We start from the raw sequence: 25,430 nt of genomic DNA, 5'->3' as shown, positions 1-25,430 counted from the left end.
GGTGCAGGGGAAAGAAAAGACATCTGCTACACCCACAAGACATTTGTTAAATTATGGTATATATTAAAAATTCTACAGATACAAATGTGGTCTCAGTTATCTCCTGCTGAAAGAACAAATGCTCAATTGTGCTCTTGCACAATACTTGAGCATGGCTGCTGATGGCCTGGTGCACAAGGAATTTTCCCTTTCTAAGAATAAGTATAGGTAATCTCATCTCCCTTGTAACTCCAGCGGAGTTATGTTATCTCCAGTGGAGAAGAGATAAGAAAACATATCTAAGGAAAAGTTTCCAAAACCAAAAGAAATGATACAGGGATTGCAGTTCCATACATTTAAAGAAAATAACTGCAAAATCATGACTGTACATCACATTTAAGAAGACACTAATAACAACACACAGTCTGCATATTTGCCCTCTGAACCACACACTTGTATTTTCCTTTAGGAAGACAAGACTTTAGCACTTAAAAAAAAACATACTATAATCAAAATACAGTAATTTTACACCCTTTTTTAGAACTGATACACACCGAGGCAATAGTGACTCCACACTTCAAGGAGACAAATACAGTTCTTACAATGTGTTTTGACAAAGGGTCTATTTATTATTATTTCCATAGTGTGAATTGATGTGTTATATCGTAACTCTCAACAAAATGAATATGGATTTACACATGAGACACTAACAGCTCCAAAAGGAGCTGTTAAAGACCATTGAATAAAAGAACACTTAATGTAAGGATTCAGTGAACTGCAGAAACTGATACCTAACAAATACTGTAAATGCAGGTAATACTAAATTGTACCAAACTACAGCCCACTTTTATGACAAATAAATAGATAAATCATTGAGTGTCCTTACCAGAACTACTCTCTGAAACCCCACAAAATTGTGATGTGGCAGCAGTACAGCCCTTGGTATTACACCACCTGTAACACAAACCATATTATGATAGTTTCTATCAATATTTATTTTAAAGGATGAAAAAAGGATAAAAGCTATTTTTCTACCAGTCTTTTTACTGAGAGAATTAAAACAACATTCAGTTTCCTACTGATAACAATATATGCTTAGTTAAGAAAATAAACAAACAAAAATTAGAGACCTTAATTATTTACATGGAATTTATTTTAAAAAACAAATTACAGTCACAGTTTCAACTCTATCCTCTTCTCACTCTTTTAGTTGAAAGCAAATCCCCACCACAGAACAGCACATTAGCTTCAAAGGAATTTCTGTTCTTTTTGTCTGTCCACATTGACAAAGTGAACTTTATGAGACTCCAGAAAAAGTTTACAAAGGGGTAAGTATTGATGCAATAGATATTTCAGTGCTAACCAATACAAATAAAATTATTCAATAGGAAGATAAAAACCAGGAAACACAAGGCTATGATCAAACCATCCAGTGTTTTCAAAAGTGACCATTCAGGAGCTGAATTTCACACCAACAAATTATAAAGAGCCAGTTATATGAACAATCCTTAAAATACCCTCATTAAGTTCATTTCTACAGGTGACTTGAAAATTAAAACATTACACACCTGTGATCAGAATAATTCCTGATCCTGTATTTGTGTAACATGCTGATTCCTACCACCAATATTCATTACAGATTAAATCATTAGAAAGTGATCTTATGTAAACTAAAGGATTAAGGAGAAGATTTGAAGGCAGAAGCACAGGAGCACTGTCTGGGCACCACAAGAAAAGAATCCACATGTCAAAAAAATGCTGTTTGAAGCAGGATGCACTCAATAGTGAAACAGCTAACTCTGCCCTCTGGAAGGGGATCAGGAAAGGAACAAACAAGTTTCTAAGCACTGAACTCCAGCTACAAAGGCTCACAAAATTCATTACAAGTAACACTAAAACTTCCACAGCACCTCCTTAATACTAGGATTAAAACCAAGGAAGGCAATATATGCCTTAAACAGGACTTAGCATTTCAGACTTTCCATCATCCTAAAAGCAGTGACCTCTAAGAAACCCTCTGCTATTTTGTCTGTTGCTAAGCTCAATAAGACTTGAATTTTTTTTCCTCTTTTGACTGGGGAGCCACAGGGTATTTTGGTCAGCAATCATTTTCCATGTGTCAGTTCCCAAGAGAATCAAGTAAACTTCTTTCTCCTCTTTCCCTCCAGAAAAGCCTCCAACAGCCAAATGCACAATAATCTCCAAAAGCATGATACCACCACCCTGGACTGGAAAAGTGTCCTGGTCCTCCTTTAACACTGACAGTAGTTCACAAGAACTAAGTGAAAAGGTCCTGGCCCTCCATTAATGTAATTTTAATTCCCTGCTAGGCCATTATGTACTGCTTTGATCATTTCTACAAACCTAACTGTATATGCCAAGTGGATTGCTAAAATTTGATTTGGAATAAACGATCAGAAGCAAAGTTTAAAAGCTTATAAAATTTTAACTCCAAGTGCAAAAGGTCATGAAAAGGGGATGTTGATCCTGCTGGTTGAACAAACAAGACAAAGCAGTAAGTTTCAATTTTTATGCTTTGAACCTTGTACACTTTATGTTTACATTAAGGTTTTCTCATTCATTTGGAACAAGCTCTGCTGAAGGAAATAACTGGAATTACCCCCAAAATGATGCCAAACAACAGAAAGAACCCGGAGGCCTACAGGAGAGCAGAGGAACCACCACACCCTCAACAGGAGCTGCTTTAAGAGGAATTCCTTTCCTCTCCACAGTTCCCCACAGAGCACACACAGAAAACACAAAACACACTGAACACAGAATTTCACCATTGCAGGAATCTCCCTCCAACAGGAGAAACCTGCTCAGCTCCTTCAGCCATGGCATGGAGAGGGCTGAGGGAACAGCAACAATTAAATGCATGGCCTAACTTAACAGGGCTTTTAGGAATGACTAAGCAATAAAAGAATTTTTGCAGATGGATCCTGATAGTCAGCTACTTCTGCAGGCACTTGCAGCTCATAACATGACCATCAGAGAATCCGCTAAATTTTATTTTTTATGTGCATCAAATTAATAAGAATAAATAATTAAGAATTAATAAATTTTAGCATGTGCTGCACAGACACATTACTTAAAGACTCTATATATAATGTTAGTGATGTGAATAGAATTTGTGGCAAAAAACCCTTCACATACAGTGAAGGATGTAGGATAAAAAACTTCACATTTAACTATATTTCTACCAAGTGATATGATGAAATGAAGCCCATCTCAGGGTGCTCACCTGTAATCACAGGGCATAGTTTCCATTACTACACCTACTCTTCAGCTGTGAATGGCTTCAAAGTTACTTAGTATTTTATTTTTCTTTCTTACAAGATGCATATCTATGTGTATTTCAGAAACCTGAAGAGAATCAAACTGTAAACTTACAGTCTCATTAATGAAAAACAAAGTTGAACAAGAGAGGAAGGAGTAAAGAAATTTTCCAGCCTTGGGGAGAAGACTAGAACAGAAAACACTGCAAAAATGTGCAGGGCTTGAGAATCCAACATTTTACGTGATGCTAGCAGGGAAACTTAACAACTGTGTCTGTTACTAAAATGCTCACACTCCATAAGAATTTGTGCATCGTGAGCATGAAATCTTCCCCTCTGCAGCTTAAAATATCTGTGCATTTAAAAACCATCTGCAAAAATAGACATAACTTCCCCACTGCAAAATTAATTAGAGAGCAGGAATTTCATCTCACTACCACCAATATATGTGATGATGCCACATGTAAACACATTGCACTTGCCTTGGCACTGGAGAGCAACAGAGATGGTGAATTTAATAAGATTCTGTGAAAATGTCACTTTCTTAAAGAAGCTGATTAATACCAGTGCAGGTGGAGGATGGGCACCCAAGAAAGCCATGCTGGATTAACCTGCCACTAGAGCATGCTCCCTGATCAGCCCAGAGCCCATTTACCCATTCCATTGGTGGGGTTTTTTTCCAAAACATTTTTTGATTTTTCTTCTCTTGTATTTATTTTAAACAAAATCCATATTGCTGTTAGATTAGGACTTAATTTTTAAATTAAAAAAAAAAAGTAAAAATAATCAAAAGGTTTTTTCAACAAACAAACAAGTAACTTTTACTTTTTTTAATGACTTACTTTTTTTTTAATGACTGACTAGGGTTTTGCTTGTTTTGATTTCAAACCATATGTAGTTAGGGAAAACAAGACAAAAAAGTAAACTATGTGGTCATTAAAATACTGATGTGCATTTTATAAACTGAATGTGGCCCATCAGGGAGAGAGGAATTGCTCACTTTTAGGAAGTATTGTTTACTGCTGCCTTCCCACTAGACCACCTGTTAATAATATTTGATGTTGTTTTCTTTCTGTGCAATGAGTATGCCTATAAATGAGATATTTCATCTGCTTGCTACAACTTATTCCCTCTAATGCCTCTATTTCAAAGACCATCCAACCAACAAATGACACCAGCCTCAAGGCAATGTCCCAAGTGAATGTGCATCTTTGCTGCTCTTCCTTATCCACTGTCATTTCCATAATTCATCCTCTTAACAATTTACGAAGTGCAGAGGATATTTTCAGAGCACATCATGGCGTTCAAAAAGTCTTACAGCTGACTGACTGCCAAGGGCACATGAAGGAAGCAAGGAGTGTGTACAACTATTTTGGAAACAAGATGCTGAAATTCTCATTCTTTCTATTTGACAGATATTCCAGTTCTTTGGCCTGACCATAATGCATGCTATTTGGCTTAAAGCATTTAAGTTTTATAAGGATATGCTTACTGATAAAATCAAACACAGGAATTGTTTTTTCAAAACTGGAAGGTAGAAGTATTTAATTTTTAAAGACTACCTCCAAGAGTATTGTTTCATGACTGGTGCTGCAAATACTACAGCCAGTATTTTGCATGCTCATTAAAAATGATGTCTGGAGCTTGCAGCTCTTTTTCAAAAAAAAAACCAAAAAAAACCACCCTTCAAAATGTAAGCCACTCAAAAGCACTGTAAAGCTGGTCATCATTCTCACTCCTGAAAATTCTCCATTTTACCATTTTAGAATATGGTAAATAAATACTTTTTTTTTCCCTTTTCTCCTTTGCCACTCTACACAATCTCTAGCAGCTTTATTTAACGCCATCAACCAATATCACTGTCAGCACTGTGAGAGCAGAAGGCTGCTCTGTACTTCGTGCCTGCCTCTGAATTCATGACCAGAGATTCACCCTCACCACGCACAGAAAATGAGCAGCCTTCATCTTCCCATTTACCCCCATTAAGTCAGTGCCATCATGTTCTCCCAGGAGAAAAGTGCAGGAGCTGAAACCCTGCAAGCGACAGCAGCCAAGGACACTCAGAAATAAGGTCTGCCCTTGCTGCTCCTGGACTGTGAAAAGGAAAGCTCCAAACTGCAGGGCAGTGACCATGTGCTGCTGGAGTCTCCCTTCTGAATAGATATCAAGTAGCTGGGATGGAGCACAGATCTCAAACTGGGCTTTAATTTGCTTGGAAATGCATGTAAAAATAGTGGGACTTGGTCCTAAACTGGACCAAAACAGGTTGTATCATAATTCTGTCGTATCTAATTAAAGTCCGTATCACTAAAATAGAGACTTGCCAGCATAGATACAAATGTCACTTGGCAGCCACAGTGGTTCTCAAACCTGCAGCTGGAACATAGCTCAGGACAGAAAAGTGTAAAAAAGCTACTGATTGAATAGCCTGATTGCCAGAATGTAGTAGATTTTGCATTGTTTTAGTGTTGTAGTAACACCTTACTCCAGGGAACAACAGGTTCTTGGATTTCAGAGATCCAATTCAATTGGTACATGGAGTTACCACATTGATGGCTCCTGCACTCTGCCAGGAGACTTGAGCTCAGGTTTGTAGTGCAAATAAGCAGGCAGCATTAATCTAGTCATCATTTATATATAAATTACAATTAGCCTCCCCCCAAATCTTGGCTTTACAAGTGTCAGCCCAAAAGATTGTGACTGCATCTGTCATCACTAACAGTAAAAAGAAGGTGCCTGACAAAGTCTTAAACGCAGCTCCTGTAACCCCTCATCTCCTCACAGACAAAATCATCTTGGGACAGGTGGACTCTCAAAGCCCACTGAACAACTCAGACCAGACCTACGCATGCCCACGGTCCTGCTCTGTGGAAAAGATTTTGACAGGGAAATAAGAGTCAATTTTTCTTCAATTTCGCAAGCGCTGCAGCTGTGTATTGCTTTATAATTTAGTTTATTAAAGGCAACAACTGTCAAAACTATACAAACTAATTTGTCGTGCAGCAATTTTACATTATTGGAATCTTGTTATAATCTGACTAACGCACACGATCGCCTTCTAACCATGCCTATAATTGGGTTCTTGGCTCCACAGGCCTGAAGACAGTAATCCAAAACATCTTCCAATTATGCTGAAAAATATGCATGTTTGTGGGAAGCTACATTACTTAATTTTCAGACTCAATGGGCCTTTAATAATATGAGAGGGGGAGAAAAAATGTTTGCGAAAGGACAATTATTTGTGCTGCTACTCAGAAAATTGTGTGTTCATGTAGGAAAACACCACCTCAAAACCTATAAACACCAAAGCAGCACTAGCGAGATACTTATGGAACATAAGAGAAACTGAAGCAAAAACAGTAAAAAAAAAAATCCTTTCAGTTGGAAGACTGTATTCCAAGTCTATACATCCAAACCAAACAAGGATCCCAGACATTAAAATCATCCAGACTTCAAAACTCATGTGTTGTCACAGACATGTTTTCACTAAAAATCCTTTCTTTAGGATTTTTCCTTCTGAGAAGCTGAGAGGCCTCAGAGACAGAATGTAAACAATGGTTATCTGCTGCTGTGGAATGCAACAGGTCCACCTGTGACTGGCCCATCTTGGATGCTTATAATTAATGGCCAATCAAGGACTGAGCTATCTCGGACAGAGTCTGAGAGAGCGGCCTTTGTTACCATTCTTTTCTATTCTATTCTTAGCTTAGCTAGTTTCTGAGGAAACCTTCTCCTTCCTTTTCTTTTTAGTATAGTTATAATGTAATATATATATATCATAAAATAATAAATCAAGCCTTCTGATCATGGAGTCAACATTCTCATCTCTTACTTCACCTGAAAACCCCTGTGACCACGGTCACAATGTGTGTATGAGAGTCATTCATGAACTTCACTTGTTTATTTCCAACACATGAACTGCCTATTGCTCCTGCTCACAACCAGATGTGAAGTTCTTTGAATTTACTGGTAGATCAGAAGCAGCTCAAGACACAAGAACCTTCCACAGGAACCATTGTTTCACATTCTCAGTGTCTGACACTTCCAGTGCACTACCAAGACAGGTAATTTTTAAGATGCCTGAAGTGTTGTGACCTGCTATGTTATTTGACAAACATGGTTTACTATTTTTAATACAAAAGGTTAGCAAGTAAATATTACAAGGGCAAGCAGGATTGCCCAGGTGCAGATATGCTTTTTACAGAGAAGAAAACACTGAAGTTGCCACAGAATCATTTAGGTTGGAAAAGACCTCTGAGATCATCAAATCCAACCTACAACATAACACCATGTCAACACATTAAATACAAGAGAATTTTTGCAAAATTTTTAAGTATTAAGAGGGTTTTTTTTTATTGCTAGAGAACAACAAAGCATCTATAAACCTTGTCAGATTAAGACTGCATCTTTTGATGAGAATCAACAGGACTATATTAAATACTGCCTGGAATAAGCATACACATAGAGAAAAGATTCCCTGAGTCACAGAGAACTGAAAATAAAAACATGAACTGTCATACGAAAAAGAGTCAGAAAAATATACAGGGACAAAAACTTCAAAACAACCCCCTGACAGTCACTTCCAACATGCTTCAAACTGACTCTGAAGTCAGAGAAATCAAAGAACTCAAACCTGATGTGTCCTGCAGAGTTTAAACTCTGTGTGCCTCAGTTGGCCCCACACACAACCCTGAGCACCACGAGTGCATCACTGGTGTCAGCTCTGTCCTTGGAGCTGGACAAACACTGCCAGCTGCATTTTATCAATGGATTTTATCAATGGACAACAACCTCAAGCACTTCTTCAAATGGCCTGGATCCCAAGTGATGCCTGGAACATCAACCTCCCCAGCTAAGATCCCTGCATCTGTGACTCAGGATTTTCAGGACTGGTTCTCTGCCCAGAGCTGCCCTCTGCATAGCAAAGTACATAAGAACCAGGAAAAAGAAACTGCCTCCACCTCCCCAAAAAAACCAACCAAACTAAAACAAACAAAAACAAAAGCCCAAACAAACAACCAAAAGCACTTTGAGATTGCAATCTCTGGATATCTGTAAGAAAATGGAAGGAGGATGCTTGCTCCAAGGGATCTATCCACAGCTGTTTGATTCACAGCAATGACACTGTGAACTGTGCTGGAACACAGAGACACAGCTTTGGGGAGACCAAATACAGAAGAGCTCAGCACCTTTGGAAAGGCACAGAAGCTAAAAGCCCCACACAATGTTTCCTCTGTCATCAATGCCATGCCCTGCAACAAGCAAACAGCTGCAACCCTCACTCACCCTCTGCAGGGCATTAAAAGGCAGAATTCTGTATATCTGCTTGTTGTCACACATCTGCTGCTAATATGGGCTTTTCCTCACATCTGCTATAAATGCTGAGAAGACCTGAATGCAGCAGATGCAGCTGTGGTTGAAGGGAGCACGGGTGCTTCCACCAACAGGTGAGTCCCACAGGTGACTGCAGCAGGGTTTTAATCCAACAACAAGAAATAGGACACACCTTAAACCTCCTAGGACAGCAGCTAAATGAGTAATGCAAACTCTAGAGATAGTGGCAAACAACGTTTGTTCCCTGTGAGTTGAGCACTTCACAGCAAAGTTATTCACACAAGAGGGATGAGATGCAAAGACAACACACACAAATACCACAGCTAACAGTCAAGGCCCAGATGTCACAGCACTGCTCTGTGGAGTTTGGTGGAATACATTTAAAAATGTTTGGCTATGTGACAAAACAGATCTAAAAATATCAGGCATATACGAAGTACAATGAATCTCTCCCATAGTCTTCCTGTCTTATTATCAATTCAATTAAGAATTCATTAAAAGGACAAGTATCACATATGCTTATTAATTTACAGATGAATGTGAGTGTGAGAGAGAAGGCAGGAGACAGGGGGAATAGGTAGAAGAGACAAAACCCTATGTTGAAGTTTGTCCCATCAGAGCAAACAAAAACATCACCTCTCTCTGGTATAGTAACACACATGCTGCGAGAAGCAATGAGCACTTGAATGCATGTTTTATTCTGATCCCAAAGGATCAAGCTGCCTGTGAGATGCTCCTTCTTATTTTATTCCTCTTCATTTTGTCTATGAGCCACACACTTTCAGTGGAAGCCTAAAACCTGCTCTGTATTCTACTTTAAACAGAGGATACATACAGGAGTGATGCTGATTAGGACTCACAAATACAGGTGAGATGTAGACAATGCATCACTGGCTTTCCTCTTAGGCCTTGCTTCAAGGGGGAGACTTCCCTAAGTGGTTAAAGTGTTCTTACTTTGAAATTGCCATCCTTAAAAAGTGGGTTTAAAGAACATACCAACTTTGCTATCAAGCTTTTGATTGCAAAGCCTGTATGCTACTGAAGCAAAAATTTCAGAATTAAACATACATGCAAAGGATACACAGCATAGATGAATAATATATGCCTATAAATAAGCAGAAAAATAGACTTAAAATATCCACATAACTATTAATTAGTTATTAATATTAGATCACTGGTCTATTTCCTTTCAAATTAGCCACCCACTAGCAAAATGTCAATTGCAAAACAAGAGACTATATTTATAGTACAACCTACTTTGAGTTTTGAGCGACATGTCAGCCACTGCTCAATTACAATACCCCTTTTGTATGCCTTCCCAAATTAATGCCTCACTTCTATTACAGGCAACTATATGTACAAAAGCCATGTTGGATTTTAATAGCCTTTATTACATCACATAAGCTGGTGCAAATATTTTTCCATCTAGAAGTGTATGCAAAAGAAAATAAGAAGCAGTGCGACTGGGTGAGACACTGGACACAGTGATGCTAGGAGGAGTGAGTGTCCAGGAGATGGTCATAAGAAATTCCTGGATCTAATTTTGTTCTTTCCCAGAGAAAGACCAGCTTTAATTGCTGGTACCACCAGCAGCACACCCTGAGGTGCAAGAGAACAAACCACTCTATCTTTAGACTGGATTTAAATGGAAGAGTCACCAACAAAGTCTAAAAACCCCAATCTCCTCTGAAAAAAACTTGACTGTGTTGGGGACTTTGAAAGAGGAGGGTTACATTTTAAAAAAATATCACCTATGTCACTGAGTTTTCGTCTAGTTTAGGTTCTGTGATTTGCCCTGAAAAGAGTTCTCCTCCCTTTCTCTCTCCAGATGCCCGACGCTATCTGCAGAAGAGCAGAAAAAGGAGCATCCTGCAGAGGATGCTCAGTGGAGATGGAAAGCTGGCAGGAGAAACCCTGCAAAAACACTGAATTGCCTCCAGCCTTCTGCTGAGAGAGAAGCAGGACTCATTGTCAGGTATGCCTGCCATAGAGAGAAAGCAGAAATGGAGACAATTACATAGAAACAGCTCTTGAAACAAATTTACAACTAAGGAACACAATCCCATCAACAAGAGGGGACCTGTAATCATGTCTCAGTGGATAATAATCCATTTTTACAGTTGTACAGCAGAATAATTTGGAATACTCGGAAATGCTGGAAAGACAGACTTGAAGAGAAACACAGAAATCACTGCTGCTCAGCTTTTCTCTTGGTATGAAACCACATCACTTCCCATCAGCTTGCAGGAGCACACTCCTAATAATGCCATTTACAGAACTTCCTTCTACAGCTAACTCTTTGAATCTTGAAGAAAAAAAATTAAAAATTCCTCCTCCTAGCCTTAAGATTTACACAAAGCCAGGAGGCCTCTGCCAGCTGTTTAATTTCTCCTGTATTTATGCATACCAAAGTACTTGTACAAAGAAATCAATTGGAGCTGTAACTAATATTGCACATTGCCAATTCACCTTTAACTCCAAGGAGAGTGAAGAGAATCCTGTTATTAAGATAAGTTATTAAGATCACCATTTGCTGTCTGGGAACGGGATTGTCTGTGGTTTTCCATTTCCTAAATTTTTTTTTTTTATCCTAAAATTCATTCTAACACTATAACTATGAAAAACCTAGAAGAAAAAAAAACAGGAAAATGAAACAAAATCTACAAGAAATAAATACAAAGCTAGCTGGGATCCAAAGCCACTTTCATCATGTGGGGCTATTTTTATATCCATTGTACACTTTATTGTTTCTAATAAATGCCACAATTGTAAGCAAAAAAGCTGCAAGGCACTCAAAAAGAAGGTAAGAAGGAAGACATTAATGTGGTTTCATCTATCCCCTGATAACTTTTTTTCTTTATATATACTAAAAATATTTAAACCTTAAGGAGATCGTTTAAAAATATTCAGAATTAGAGTGAGCTTGACCAGCAAAGTAAAAGTCTCCATTATCAGCAAATTTCACTCCAGCAACAGCTGTGGGAATCCACATCTCTTACAGTTATGAATAAAAACTGGAGCCCAGCAATCAATAACCAGTTTTGCCTCTGCAGCTGTAACACCACCACCACCCTCACACCACCCCTGCTTTATATAAAACCAGCACCAAGTCAAGACCTAGTTCATATCTTCTGATTTTTCTCCTATCCCAAATCATTTTACTTGCAACACTCATATTAAAACTTGCAAACACTATCAGCAGTGGGAAAACATTTTTTTTTTCTGTTACACTTACCCTAGGCAAAACTGGCTTTACAGAGGGAAGGACATGTGACATCATTTTTTTATGATGATTTCATTTAATCTTTACTAGAAATAGGGATAGAATTAAGAGGTTTGAGCATGTTATAGAGATGAAGACAAGTGGTTTTCTACTAAGTCCCACCTCATACAGATCACTCAAAAAATCCACACCAAAATTTTCTTCAAATCACGGTGGGAAGAGGGAAAAAAAATGTAAACAATGAACACTTTATCCCTTTTGCTGATAGATTAACATCCTTTTGTAAATAATACATTTTCAGACTGCTGTTATATAGCCCACAGGTTCTGTGACACTGCTGAGGGAATGAATTTCCACCAGACAAACCACAGACTCCTCAGTCAGCCTAAGGTGGATCTCCTGGTAAGAGGAGGCTCTCTCCAAGATGCCACAGAAGCTGCCTTTCCGCTGAATTTAACCTAATTAATTGAAATTATTGTCACTGACTATCCCGTTATATAACCACAGGAACAATAAATCCTTTGCCATCGTGCTCTGCACCTGAACTGCAGCTGAGAAAAGAGCAAAATCCAATGACCCTGTGCACCACAGCACAAAAAGCAGCCAGGGTTATTCCTGAACACAACCTCTGGATAACACGTGGGGCGCAGGGTATGGAAGGCAGGCAGAGGCACAAGGATGAGCCAGCACTGTCAACTGATCATGAACTTGAACTTCAGCTCCTTAATCTGCTAGAAAAGCTACTCAGAATATTCTGGAAATGTTCTTTTCTGCCTCAGGTCATGTGAACTGGTCTGTCTGTTCAGCATAGCAACATTGGGATGAGAAGAGTCTCACTGTAGGTATGCCACAAGATACAGTATTGAAAATTAAAAATAGCTCATTTTGTCATGAAGAAAACTGAGAGCACTTCCAAGCAGTTACAGGTTTGTAGGGCCTGTCACACTTTAGGTTCATACATATTTACTATAATTTTAGAAATGCTTTGAAAAGTTAATAGCAGATCTGTTGTTGTTCCCTCTTATATTGAGAAGCAAACTGTTTAAGCATTAACTACCCTTGACAATGCAATTAAAACCTGACCCATTTTCTAGACACAAACGACCTGCATTTTTCACAGCACAGCCATATGTAACCAAATTCATCTCTATTTACTCTGTCCTTCAATTCCACTTGTAATTCTGTAATATGAGAAAAAAAAAAAAAACAAACAAAATAAAACAAAAGGGTACCAGCAATCAGTGCCTGGGAGGAAAAGGAGCAGGTACTGTGCAGAGGAGGGGTGGCCACCCCCTCAGCTGTGATTCCTTGACTTGTAGAGAAGGAAAAGTCAACCAAGTCTATGTGCAAAGTTTTTATCACTGTTCTGCACTCTAAAACAGACAGCAAGTGAATTACAAGGCTGCAAATCCAGGATTATATAAAACCAAAAAACCCCTGGCAGTCATCATCTTTACTACTGAGTATAAATCACAAAATGCACTGATAGAACCCTTGTAAAAACCTCTGATGTGGTTTTATACACACTTGGATAAAATGGAGTGGTACAAAAACATCTACAAAACACACAGGCAATTAAAAAGCAACACATGATGCAAGGGACTTTACTCATTTCACTTCAAATGTTGCTGTTCTACTTCAGGTACATCTCTCTTTGCTCAACATTCACAACAACTCAAACCAGATAAAAGAACATTATTACTGCCACCATTTATTTGAATAACCACATCATCCAAAAGATCTCTTTTTACCACGGGGCCCCCATTGTGCTAAGGTTGCATAAACAGGTAGGACTTAGTTCCTGTGCTGAAGAGATGGTAATCTCCCCAGACAAGGTCAAAAAACAACACCAAAGGTCAACAACAAAGCCTCCTGTCCAGGACTTTTGTTGTTTTGTTTTAATATATATTAGACCATCTGCTACTCTCTCTTATGGACCAAGGTCCTCCAGGTCTGTCCTCCTAGCACACCCATTTAAAAAAAAAAGTTTCCTCTTCTGTGGGAGACAAAATATAATGAAGAGTTTTCGATGATAATGGAAGTGCTGAGAGGTAACACAGCTTTTCCGGAAATTCCTGGAAGTGCCAGTTACTACTGTCTTAAGATAAATACAATGTTGAATATTGTCATCTTTATCTAAATTCAGTAACTTCTCTGGCCAGTGGAATGAAATATTTTTAGCATTGAATGAGGATTAAATGCTAGCCCTTGCTTTATTTTAGAAAAATAGCTAGATAAAGAGCTATGTAACAAGTCTAATTGTGTCTGGAAAAAAGCAACAATATAGAGGCAGCAGTGAGGGAATGGGATTCTCTCATTTTCTAACCATATTTCTAACCAGCCTCCTCCAGGCAGGTCCTTGCTCAGCCCCAGGGAGCCCAGCAGAAACACAGGCACTGAGCTGCACCAGAGCTGAGCCAGCAGGGAAGTGATTTGCAGGACCAGGCTGAGAGAGGCAAGGTAAAAGCATCACAGGAAAAGGCACTTTTTTCTGTTCTTGGCTCTGGCTGTTGGGCTGAGCTAGGGAATGCCTTATTAAACAGCATTCTGAAGCTCTAGAAATTTGCAGCCATTATCCTAGTGTGAGGCAAAACCTTACACAGGCACTTCTGCCTGGCTATGATTCTTTCTACACTCAGCAAATATTTAGTAGTTTTAAGGTTCCCAAAACAAATTATTTTCTTCCTAGGTGTTACTGAAACAATCCATATAGCTTGCTTAGATTTGACTCAAAGTGATAAATAGATGCATTTCCTACAGTGAAGACCACACTTTACAGATCCTCCAATCCTCCTTTACTAAGATAAAATGAGAGAAAGAAAAAGAAGCAAAACCCCTACTTGAAAATGCTGCATTTTGGAGGATTTTATGGCATTCACACATTACAACAGAAACAACTGTCCCCCTCCCCCTTTTCAGTATATTCCTTTTCATTTAACCCAAGATGTCTGTCATGAAATCCTCCTAGGAATTCATAGCAAGTTAGGGAACACTTTGCTTTTTGACAAATCCTCTATACTTAAGGAATGCAAGTGTTTCCTTCACCCAATTCTTCAGCTAAGCTTCCTAATTATAGCACTCTTACAGGATTTCAACATGTGCTGGCAGAGGCACTGTGTATCACACTGAATTTAAAGCTGAGGTAGCCACAAAACTGCTCTTCAAACCCCCTAAAACCATACACATGGCAAGGCTGCACTGGCATTTCTCAACCCTGACACAGTGTGCAGTGAGCTGCCTGTGGAATTGAGCCACATCACCATCTTCCCAATTGTCCTAAGTGCTACCATAAACTGTCCAAGGGAGGGCTGTGAATTCACCCACTTCCCAAACAGGTCCTTTTCCAGCTGACCTCCAGGTGATTTTTCAGCTGACCTCTTGGCAATTTTCACGGGTGTAGCCAGACAGATGCATGAGGCAAAGTTAGATTTATTTTAAATAAATAATTTCTCTGGCATGAATTAATTTTCCTGTGGATATAGCCCTGCAAATACACAAATGCCATGCTGCCAGGGCAAGAGAATAAGGAAGGAAGTGTGTTACTCTGTGACCCAGACCTCCTCCTGGGATGCCCAAGCTCCTTTCCCTACTCAGAGCACTCCAAGCCTACAAACCACTGTGGGTTTTTCACCAGATGAGTTACAAGTCACAAAAATATGTGGAACAATTGACTTCACTTAAGCTGCAATGCTTTTTTCTTCAAAAGCAAGCACAGAGGTTCCTAACTTATGAGTCCTGCATAGCTGACATCTTTTTAAGTTGATGTCACCCATCACAGCTGTAACTTGGCACTTCTAGTAACACTCTGCTCAAGATTTGCCTTTCCTGATGTTTCTCCATTCCTGCACTTGCAAAACGTCCCACATCTATCTTGGGGTAACAACAGAGCCTCAGGAACCCTAAAAAATTACTATTTTTTCCCCAGAGGTTTGCTATGTATAGATGCCATGAGTTCTTTTCAGAATGATTTAGAATTTGCGCACATAACACTCCTTTTTCAAAGCATAAATTTAAAGATTTACGTAACGGATTAAACTGTCTTCCAAATCAGACAAAAAAATGAGTCCAGGACTTGCTTATGTGCTTCTGAATTTGCTGAACCATAATGTTTCTGATCATTACACTGTTTTCTCTCAGGCTACAGTTTCTGTCCCATGTCCCAACCCCATGAACTCCAGACACTCGGACATCAGGACTAAGATATTTCAGAGCATCACATGTAACACTCCTTCCTCTTCCAAACATGCCACAATCTGCATCCTGCCGTGGACAGACTGAAAAGCAGTCTGGTGAAAATGGGAAGCTTTAACAGAGACAGTCCAAGTGCAAGTCAACCTCGACAGGGTAAGCCCTGCAACTGCTTTGACATGGGCATTTTGAAAGGAAAAAAAAAATATCAGTAGTTTATGTAGTTTGCATTATAATAAAAAGGAAATTCGACATGGACCACCATGGAGACACGTGTGAATAAAAAACCCACAAGCCACCAAACCAAAAAAAAAAAAAAAAACCAAAACAAAATGGCAACAGCTGCTCCCGTGGGCAATGAGGAGGCCAATCTGCTGAAAAATTTCTGTCAGCTTCAGCAAAAGGGATGTTAAAACAAAACTGGATGGAGCAGTGGAAGCAACTTTGCTCCACAACAGCCTATTCACCACAGCTCCCAGTCTGAATCAAGAACTGGGATGTGCAAGGGTCTGCTCAACAACTGGGGAGGACTTTACAACAGGAACCTCATAAACTGCAGCAGCATAGGAAAAATCTTAATAATAACCAAAACTGAATGGTTCAGCAAAAAAGGATTTTGTTTTTAGAAAAAGTTAAATATAAAAGAAGCCAGGAATTAGGCTAGTGGAAAGGTATGCCAACAATCTATTCTAAGCTGCATTTGCAGTCACAAATTCAAACACATAGCAGTTACTTGCTTATCATAAGTAGGATGAAATGTGTACAAGAAAAGGCAGCAATGATCCTGCCTAAATAGCAGCACATCACCTTGGGGTATCGATGGTAGGAAATATTAAGTTGTATTTTATCTTCTATTTAGAGCAAAACCCCAGCATCCCTAATGTGGTTTCCATTTGCTATTTACGTAATTAAGTCACCTCCTCACAGTTCAGATACCCTTACTTACTACTCAGGTTACTTCCAATTTCCCAGATGGTCAGTCTCCAGAAAACCCTATCTGAGCCTCAGCCACTTCTTGGTTAAATCTATTCTGATGGCTTATTAGTAGAATAATTTATCAGCTGTTAAAAGAATATTTGTTACAAATTCATTTTCTATGTAAATAAGGTTCCATGAAGTAGGATGGAATTCCAGTCTTTTCAAATTCATTTTAATGTGAAATGCTGACATCAAGTTGTAACTTTGTTTGATTATTTTTTCTGTTTATGTTATTAGCAACCAGTTTTTCTGGCACTCTTTCCTGTTCCAGTTCAATCACTCGGTTGAATTACTTGAACTTCTGCTGAACTGCACCAAAAAAAGGAAAATTAACTAATGCCTCATTTGATCTTGTGACCATAAAACTTGTGTTTTCATTCCCTCTTTGACCTTTGACCATCTATTTTCCCCTTAATTTGTGTGTTATGTACCTGATAGTTTTAAAATTGTTTCTTTTATTCATGGAAAAAGACTCTGCTCTGATGGTTGATCTGCTCTCTGTTCGTTTTAACCACCAGTGACTTTATTCTGGATTCTCATCAGTAAGCACACACTCAAAATCACTTCTCCATAGCCCATCATGTATGTGTAATTTGGCTTACTGTATGCCCTTTACCAGAAGTGCATGGCTGTTCTCATAAAAAGTGTCAACTAAGCTAGAAGAGAAAACAAGTTACAAGAGAGTGAAATGGCTGATTTTATAAAAGCTCCTTCGCCAGCTTCACAGAATCAGCTGAGCTGGAAGAGACCAATGAGGGTCATTGAGTCCAACTCCTTGCCATGCACAGAGCCATTCCCAAGTCACACCACATGCCCAGTTTATTGCTTTATTCAAATCCTCTCCTTTTCATATTGTTATGATGGACTTGAATTTAAAAAAAAGCTAAATCCAGCGGCAAAAGTTAAAACCGTTGTTAAACACCTGAACACAGGATAAAACATTTTTAAAACACATGTAGACTACAGTAAAATATGGTCCATCTACAGCCCAAAGAAATTAAGTGAAAGGGGAAGATTTCATGAATATCATTAATGAGGTCAAAGATTCCAATTATGGCTCACATTTGACATCAATACCCTCCATTTGTGTGAATATTAAATTCATGGATGCCAATCCTACATACATATGCTCAGTGTGGGATTCAAATCCCTTGTCTGGAACAGTTTCTTATATTTGTTCACTAAATTACAATAAGAACACCACACATGACCTCTATTTACAAATATGGGCGCACTAACACAATGATTACAATTTTTGCTTCTCATCACTGGGTGAACTAAAGACTTGGGAAGCAAATACAGACTTCTAGCCATGCCATCCATGCTGATGGCCACACAGGGTCCTGGTTTTTGAAGGCCAGCAGGTCTCTGTTTCCCCTGAGCAAATAAAAGTCAGCACAGTGTCACTCCACACAGCCTGCAGGCTTCCTATTGTTCTGCAGCAATATTCATTATCTCCCAGCATCAGCACTGCTGAAACCAAGGGCAGCTTTTACTTTTGTTAACTTGAACTAACATCAACTTTCTGTTGACAAGAAGGAAACCAGGATCAAGGCCTGATGATACAAGTGACACATTGACATGGTCTCCTGTGAAATCAGCCTTGCTCTTCTGCAGATGGCAGCACTCACGTGCTGGGACACAAAAGAGCCTGTCCTTGGGTTTTCTCTACAACATCCTACTACATGTACACACAAAAGCCAGTTTAATTTTTTAACTATGCAACAAACTTTGCCAATGTTGACAAGACTTTACACCGTATTTCTAATTTTTTCATATAACAGAGCAGGAAAAGGGTAATTTCAGGTTATACAACTTCATGGGCATATGTCAGTGAACCCAGAGCACAAACACAAAATCTCCCTCTCCTCTAAAGCAGATGGCATGCTGATCAAGTAAGATGTAATCTAATGCTAACTGCACTACTATTATCTATTGAACCAACACCAGTATAAAGCAGTGAAGACAGAAAAAATCTAAAGCAGGGCAGGTAAAGCAGAGGAAAACAATAAAAAAAACAGACTAAGCCAGCTGTAAGAGAAGACAACCCATTGCAGCAGATACAGCCTCTTTTCAAATATATTTAAGATTTAAAAACTAGAAATGGCAGGAGATAAGGAATAGTAATGGCCCTCAGCCTGTTTTAGATGTTCTACTAGCTTGAGATACTGGCCCAGTTCCCTTTGCTCTTGCACTGCACTGGGCACCTGCCAGGGGCTAAATATCCCAGCTGCTTAGATAATTACATATTTATGATTTTCCTGAGAATTCTTAGTCAAAGCTTATTTTTGAACTGTAAAATGCTTAGAGAAACAGCAGACAAAGTTCTCTGACAAATGCTTCTTCAAAACAGAGCCAACACTTCAATTTTTAAAGGACGTTCATTTCCGTTTCAGTTGATTCATTCAGTGGAGAACTTTAATGGCAGAAATAGGAGAAAAGGGGTGTTTTCCCTCTCAGTCAGAAAGGGATCTTGCTAGTGTGCTTAACTTGCTCTCTGTAAAGAAACAGAAAATTCAAAAACCCTTCCAAAAATTATTCAAAATAGTGTATGTACAATTTTTAATGCTTACCACAGTTTGCACCCTACCACATGATGGAACTTTTCTTTTATATCACATTATCAGCAGTATTTCCTCTTCCACACATAAACCACTAGATTAGCTAATTCATGCTGATCCAATAAATAGAACTGATGTATGAACATTTTGAAATATAACTGTTTAGCCACAACCAATTATCACATAAAATACATTGCACTTCACCTTCCCTCATTGAAAACAGCATCCACTGATTTCAGAAGGAGCAAAACAGTCCAAAATTTCATGTTGTCGATTATTTGAGACTATTTCAGAACCTGCTAGAAATAGGTTTTTTTTCCTTTTAAGGCTGCACTCCATAAACTGTACAACCAACAGCCTCAACAATAAATTTCACGAGCACTTTTAGGCCCTACTGTTCAACGTGCTTTCAAGCTTGGTTAGCTTTATGCATGCAAGAACTCCTTATTTATATTGCAAAAGAACTACTCCTACACTAAAAGTTACATGTAGGCACATGCATTTCTATTTCATAGAATAAGGGCCTTAAGTCTTGCAGGGTTATTTATTTTGAATCAATTATTCTAGGTTATTGAGGGCAACATCTTTAGTCCTGTCAAGTTTCATAAACTGTGGAAAGCAGGGGTCCCTGCTCTCAGTATGACAACCAACCTTCAGCTCCACCACCTTACAAAGAGCTGCTCATCAGCAGATGCTCATTTTATACACCCCTAGCTGAGAGATGCCATTCAGCTCCTCTTGAAACAAAGCCAGTTTTGCAATTCCAGTGCAAAAACCTTGGAGCTAGAGGCACAGACCTCCAGTTGTCCTTGGCAGGTGCCAGCAGAGACAAGGCTTCCACACCAAACCCAGCTCTCCAGCTCATATTCCCTCCCTTGGTTGTCTTCCTTTGCATGGAAGAATTTCAGCATAGTGGCCTGGCAGATCAGTATTTGGATGGGTTTAGCTGCTGGGGAAACATGGGCTAATAGTTAAATCCATTTATTCATTTACCTGTCTTCTAAGGAGTGTGAAGGTCACAGGACTACCTGAAGGCACCACAAAGACATTCAAATTAAAAATGACTCGCTGCAGTCTTGGGGAAAGTTTTGCAGACAGTCTCCCTTCACTTTAGAGTGACTTGTTCTCCCCAGCTCCTCCAAGCCCTCCTGCTGTTTCTGAGCTAAATCCCCTGTAGGTAATTACACTGAAATGTTGCACCCCTGGATTTGCTGGCCCAAGAGACCCAGTGCCTGCAGAGCTGCTCTATCCCATCTCTTATGAGTAGGAACAGTTGACACAACACACAATAGGTGTGCTACACCCTCGAAACACAGCATAATGTGTTCACCTAGAAGTAGGCAGCACTGAAAAGAATGGATGTAAATCACCTGCTTGGTATTCCCCCCAAGACTGTGAGGACATGCCTTAGCTGTTGATGACTCTGCTTGCCTGGGGACGAGGTAATTTTGTGCTCACTGCCTATCCTCAGACTTTACCTGTGCCAGCTTGTAATAAACAATAACATCCTCGATGCTCTCTGCATTAGACCTTTTTAACTGATCAGGGTGTTGATCTCTGTCAAACCATCCATGTAAAGGCTCAGAACCTGGACACAGTGTTTGCCAGGATGCCTGTAAGAAGGCCAGCACACGGCCCAGCTTGAGTCCTTCCCAGCCCTTTCTGGTTACCTCTGCAAAATTAAACCCATCCCAGCAAGCTGTCATAGGACAGTCACAAACTGGTAGCTCCCACCTTTCTGTAAGCTCCTGGCTTTTGCACAGTCCATTCTGTATTTCTAAATTTAGATATACACCTATATGTGTGTATAAATACATGCACACTCTTATATTCCCACGTTTACTTATGTGAACACACAAACCTGCTTCAATGACTTGCAAAGACGGAAAGGCAAACTGGTTTGCTTCCAAAACTCACAAAAAAGCAAGACACAATGGAAAATCTTTCTTGGGTAAGCTACAAGTTCCATCACATAATAAGAAAATGTATTTGCTAAAGCCCTTGTTGAAATCCTGATGTCATCATTTGCTTAGACCAAAGATCCATGACTTCAAATTTTTATTTCTGACACATTAATTCTTGTGACCACAGATTAAGTACCAGTTATCAGCCTCTAAATGAACCTTCAAAATCCTAGAAAAGTAGCATTAGACACTTACTTTCCTGCAATTACCAGGCCTTTTTCATTAAGCCTTTGCATCTTTCCTTAGACATTGTGAGGAATGTTAAATTTGGCTGCAAAAATGAGAAAGAGAACTTACACCCACTGAACACAGCCATGCTATATCACAATATCAATATTTATTTTTCTAAAGAATTGCCAACAATTACAATAATTTTTAAAGAGTAACTAGTATTTTACCCTATTTGGTTTATCAGTTAACATATACATAATAGAATATATTATGCATATCATAACATAATATGATGCAAAAAATAAGTTTCTTTTAATTACCTTGAAAATTGAAAATCTAAGAAAACAACAGAAAAGGATGGAGTATGTGTAAATTGTTATTTTGGGTGTTTTTACTGCTAAGAAATGGAACTGACAATCAGGATTTAAACATGACCAAAAATGCTACAACCATTTCTCAAGGGAATCAGAAATGAATTTCTTATTCAAATATATGTGTTGAACATGGGCAACCATGGTTAAAGCAAGACCTTTCTGGGGGATGTACAAAACCTGCTTTCTTCAGTGACCTCTGGCTCACACTTTGTTTACACACAGCAAAGAGAAAAACATAATAAAAACCCCTAAAAGTCTTTTTTACTGTACAGGTTTAGTTACAATTACTTTGGGGATGGTAAAAACTGTGTCTAGCTTGTCTCTTAAATCTACATTCAAACTATCTCAAAGTTAATCAGAGGTGAGTAATGGCTTAGAAATCTCTTGAATAATAAAGTATAACAACTTATAGCACAAAAACAGCCCTCAAAGACAAGAGTGGGGAGTACTTCACTTCAGTGCAAGTAACAGCTGAGTATGTTTTATGATTACTGTAACAACTACCATGCCCTTGAGACTGTGCAATTCTGAATTTCTAATATAATTTGTAGGGGGAAAATTAGGACAAAATGCAGTAACATTTCAAGTACAGTCTCACAGTATTTTAAAATTTTATGAAGTATAAGGACTAGGTTAATATGAAATGAGTCATGTTTTTAAGAGAGGCAGTAATACAGATCAGTATCTTAAATCATAACTATAATAACACTCAACCACTACAAAATAAAAAGAAAACAGAGCAGCTTTTTGCTGGAAAAAGGTCAACAACAACAATGAAGATTTAACAATACTAGAAAAGGCTGAGGGCACTGCTCATTTCAGGACCAAGAAGTTGAAATACCAGTCTGAGTGACCAGGTAAACACTATTCTTTCTCACTCAACAAATCCATTCCCACCACCTGAAATTCATCTCAAATTAATATAAACTCTACTCATATAAACTCTGAGCCTAAAAACCAGACTATTAAACAACATATATCCTTGGTGCAGATCTTCTGATTTCAGAGGTATATTTGCTTTACTTTGTGACAAATATATTACATTTCACTCCATGATGTCTTTGGGAGTTAACAGAATTGCTCACTACCTCAAAGTGAAGGAGTTACATCCAAGCATCATTTTTCCTCACAGGGCAAAGACAGTGGAGTTGCAAAGGTATAAATAAGTGAGGCTGTAATTGATTTAAATATTCTTTAGATCCATTTCCACATGCAAACCAACAGAAATCAGCTCAGCTCTCAGATCCAAAATTGAGTTTTCAAAGCAAGTGGTTCAAAACATTATCCCTTTAACTTCTGTACCGAGCACAACAAGAGAGAGATGCTTTAAATATAGAATTCACACTGGCACTTTATGCATTTAATTCTTAAGGCTAATGCTGAAGGTACCACTCTTGCACACCTCAACTGTGACAACAGAAGATATCAAAACTGCTAAAAAAGAGGTTGCTTGATCAAAGCTGAAGCAGCAAGTTCCAGTCCTTCCCTTCAGACCTCAGCTCTGCTTTCCATCTGCACAGCTATCAGGAAGCACCAGCAAACCATAAGGATAGCCTGAAAATATGAATTTGCAGCAGTCTGCAACACTAACATTCAGATATGGAATAAGAAGATTGCCCCTTTCTACAGAAGCTAAGATTTTAACTTCACTGGTCCTACACTGCCAAATGGGCTGGAGTAAAATACACCTGACAATGCAGAGCTGGTCTTGGGTTTTTTTTTTCCTGTTAGTATTGAAACAAACTGCAGAGAGCACCCAAGTGGGGGCAACAGAATTTTCAGCTTGGCTACAGCTCACCCCAAACAGGCTCTTGGCCAAAAGAGGAAGCAACACCAGTTACTAACAGGATGAGCTATGTTACTGTCGAGTCACACTTCTCACTTCAAAATTAACATGCTGCCCTACTTTCCACAGGATAAAACCAGGTGCAATTGTAATATTTCTGTCAAACAGCATAATGGTCTAGATGTTCCTTAAAAAATGAAAATAATCCACTCGAATACTAAAAAGTAGTTATTCTAAAAACACTATTTGCAGTGTAAGCCCCTGCTAATGGCACGTGTGCAGACAGAAACCACACCACCTTTAGTCAGTTAAAAAGGTACTTACCATTGGCAGTGCATTGATATGCAGAAGTTTTCCTTTCGGGTGCCTCTTGCCACAGAAGGGTGATGCTGACAGAAAAATAAGGAGACAAAATAGGAAATGTTAGTATTTATTATCTTGAAACCACAGGTTTCAACACCTAAATATTTTGAAAAGCTCCAAACAAAAATCAAAATTCCAATGGTATGACTTCCAAAATGGTTACATCCACTGTGAAGCAGTAAAAGAAAAATCTGTTTTCCTAACACATCTTGCACTAAATAACTCAATTTATGTACACAGGTGTGCCCATGAGCCCAAAGAGTTACCAACTCCTGCAGTGACCTCAGTAATTAAAGAAAACAACCAGCTCACACTAATTGCTAGCAACACTTGACAACATGTAAATAACATAAATCTTCCTAGTGCAAAATTCAAGAGAACTCTTGTCCGCCTTTATAACCCAAATAAAAACATAATCCAAACAAATCCATACTCTTCTACATTTTAGTAATTTTCTTTACACGTCAATAATAATTTTATGCACCCTACAATAAAATAACTAAGTGTAAGCACACAGCTTTTGACATCCAAATATGAGGTAACTCCATCCACTACAACATTCATTTTTATTCAGCAGTGACAAATGATTTTTATCCACACTAATATTCCTGAGTGGTTGCCCTCCATACAAATACTTGCCAGACGACTTTTCTTTAGGACATAATCTAATCACCCACTCAAAGAGCAGGAAGGGTGACAGATGGACATGGCTGACTAATGAAGTATTACCAGACTATTTTTAGATTAAATTCTTTACCAAGCATCTGCAACCTGTGGTCAAAAAACTTTTACTATGAGTAAAGAGTAACTACAGTTTGTGGGACTCGTGATTAACACAAGGTTCTCACGTGCAACTTTCAAGCTCAACCAGCAGGAAATCATTCATTATAGAGCCATTTTTGGACCCAATCCAAAAAAAAAAAAAAAAAAAAAAAAAAGAAAAGAAAAAAGAAAATAAAATAAAAGAGCTGCGCCATTTGGAGTTATTTTATTCTTAGAAGATCCCACAAGGCAGGCAGTAACATCACCTTCACAGTGCAAGCAAGAGGCACTGCAGAGGATGCTGAGGAATGCAGGAATGCTGGGAATTGAAAGAATTTGCAAACATGCTCTTATTTCCTTGCTTAGTTGTACTTGTGCTGCAGAAAATATGTAAATAGGCTGAGTGAAACTCCACTCCTCAAGAGGTACAGTATCCTATGCAAGGCTACTCAAAGCTTTTTTTTTTCCA

At 38.7% G+C, this 25,430-nt stretch overlaps 1 protein-coding gene across 2 annotated transcripts in view; it reads right to left on the bottom strand.

Annotated features, from left to right (window-relative positions):
• Positions 1-25,430, bottom strand: part of TBL1XR1 (TBL1X/Y related 1) — a 105,354-nt gene that overhangs the window by 33,648 nt on the left and 46,276 nt on the right. Inside the window, exons 2-3 of one of the 2 annotated variants that reach the window (XM_054639027.2) lie at positions 24,161-24,225; positions 866-933 (exon numbers count right to left, since the gene is read on the bottom strand). The gene's annotated coding sequence lies outside the window, so the exon portion shown is untranslated. The remainder of the gene's footprint in view (positions 1-865; positions 934-24,160; positions 24,226-25,430) is intronic. The other variant, XM_054639028.2, reaches the window with a different exon arrangement.

This window comes from Agelaius phoeniceus, chromosome 10 (assembly GCF_051311805.1).
Source record: "Agelaius phoeniceus isolate bAgePho1 chromosome 10, bAgePho1.hap1, whole genome shotgun sequence".
NCBI classification, from domain to species: Eukaryota; Metazoa; Chordata; class Aves; order Passeriformes; family Icteridae; genus Agelaius; species Agelaius phoeniceus.
The sequence above is the reverse complement of the archived record's forward strand: the minus strand, read 5'-3'. Positions and strand labels throughout refer to the sequence as shown.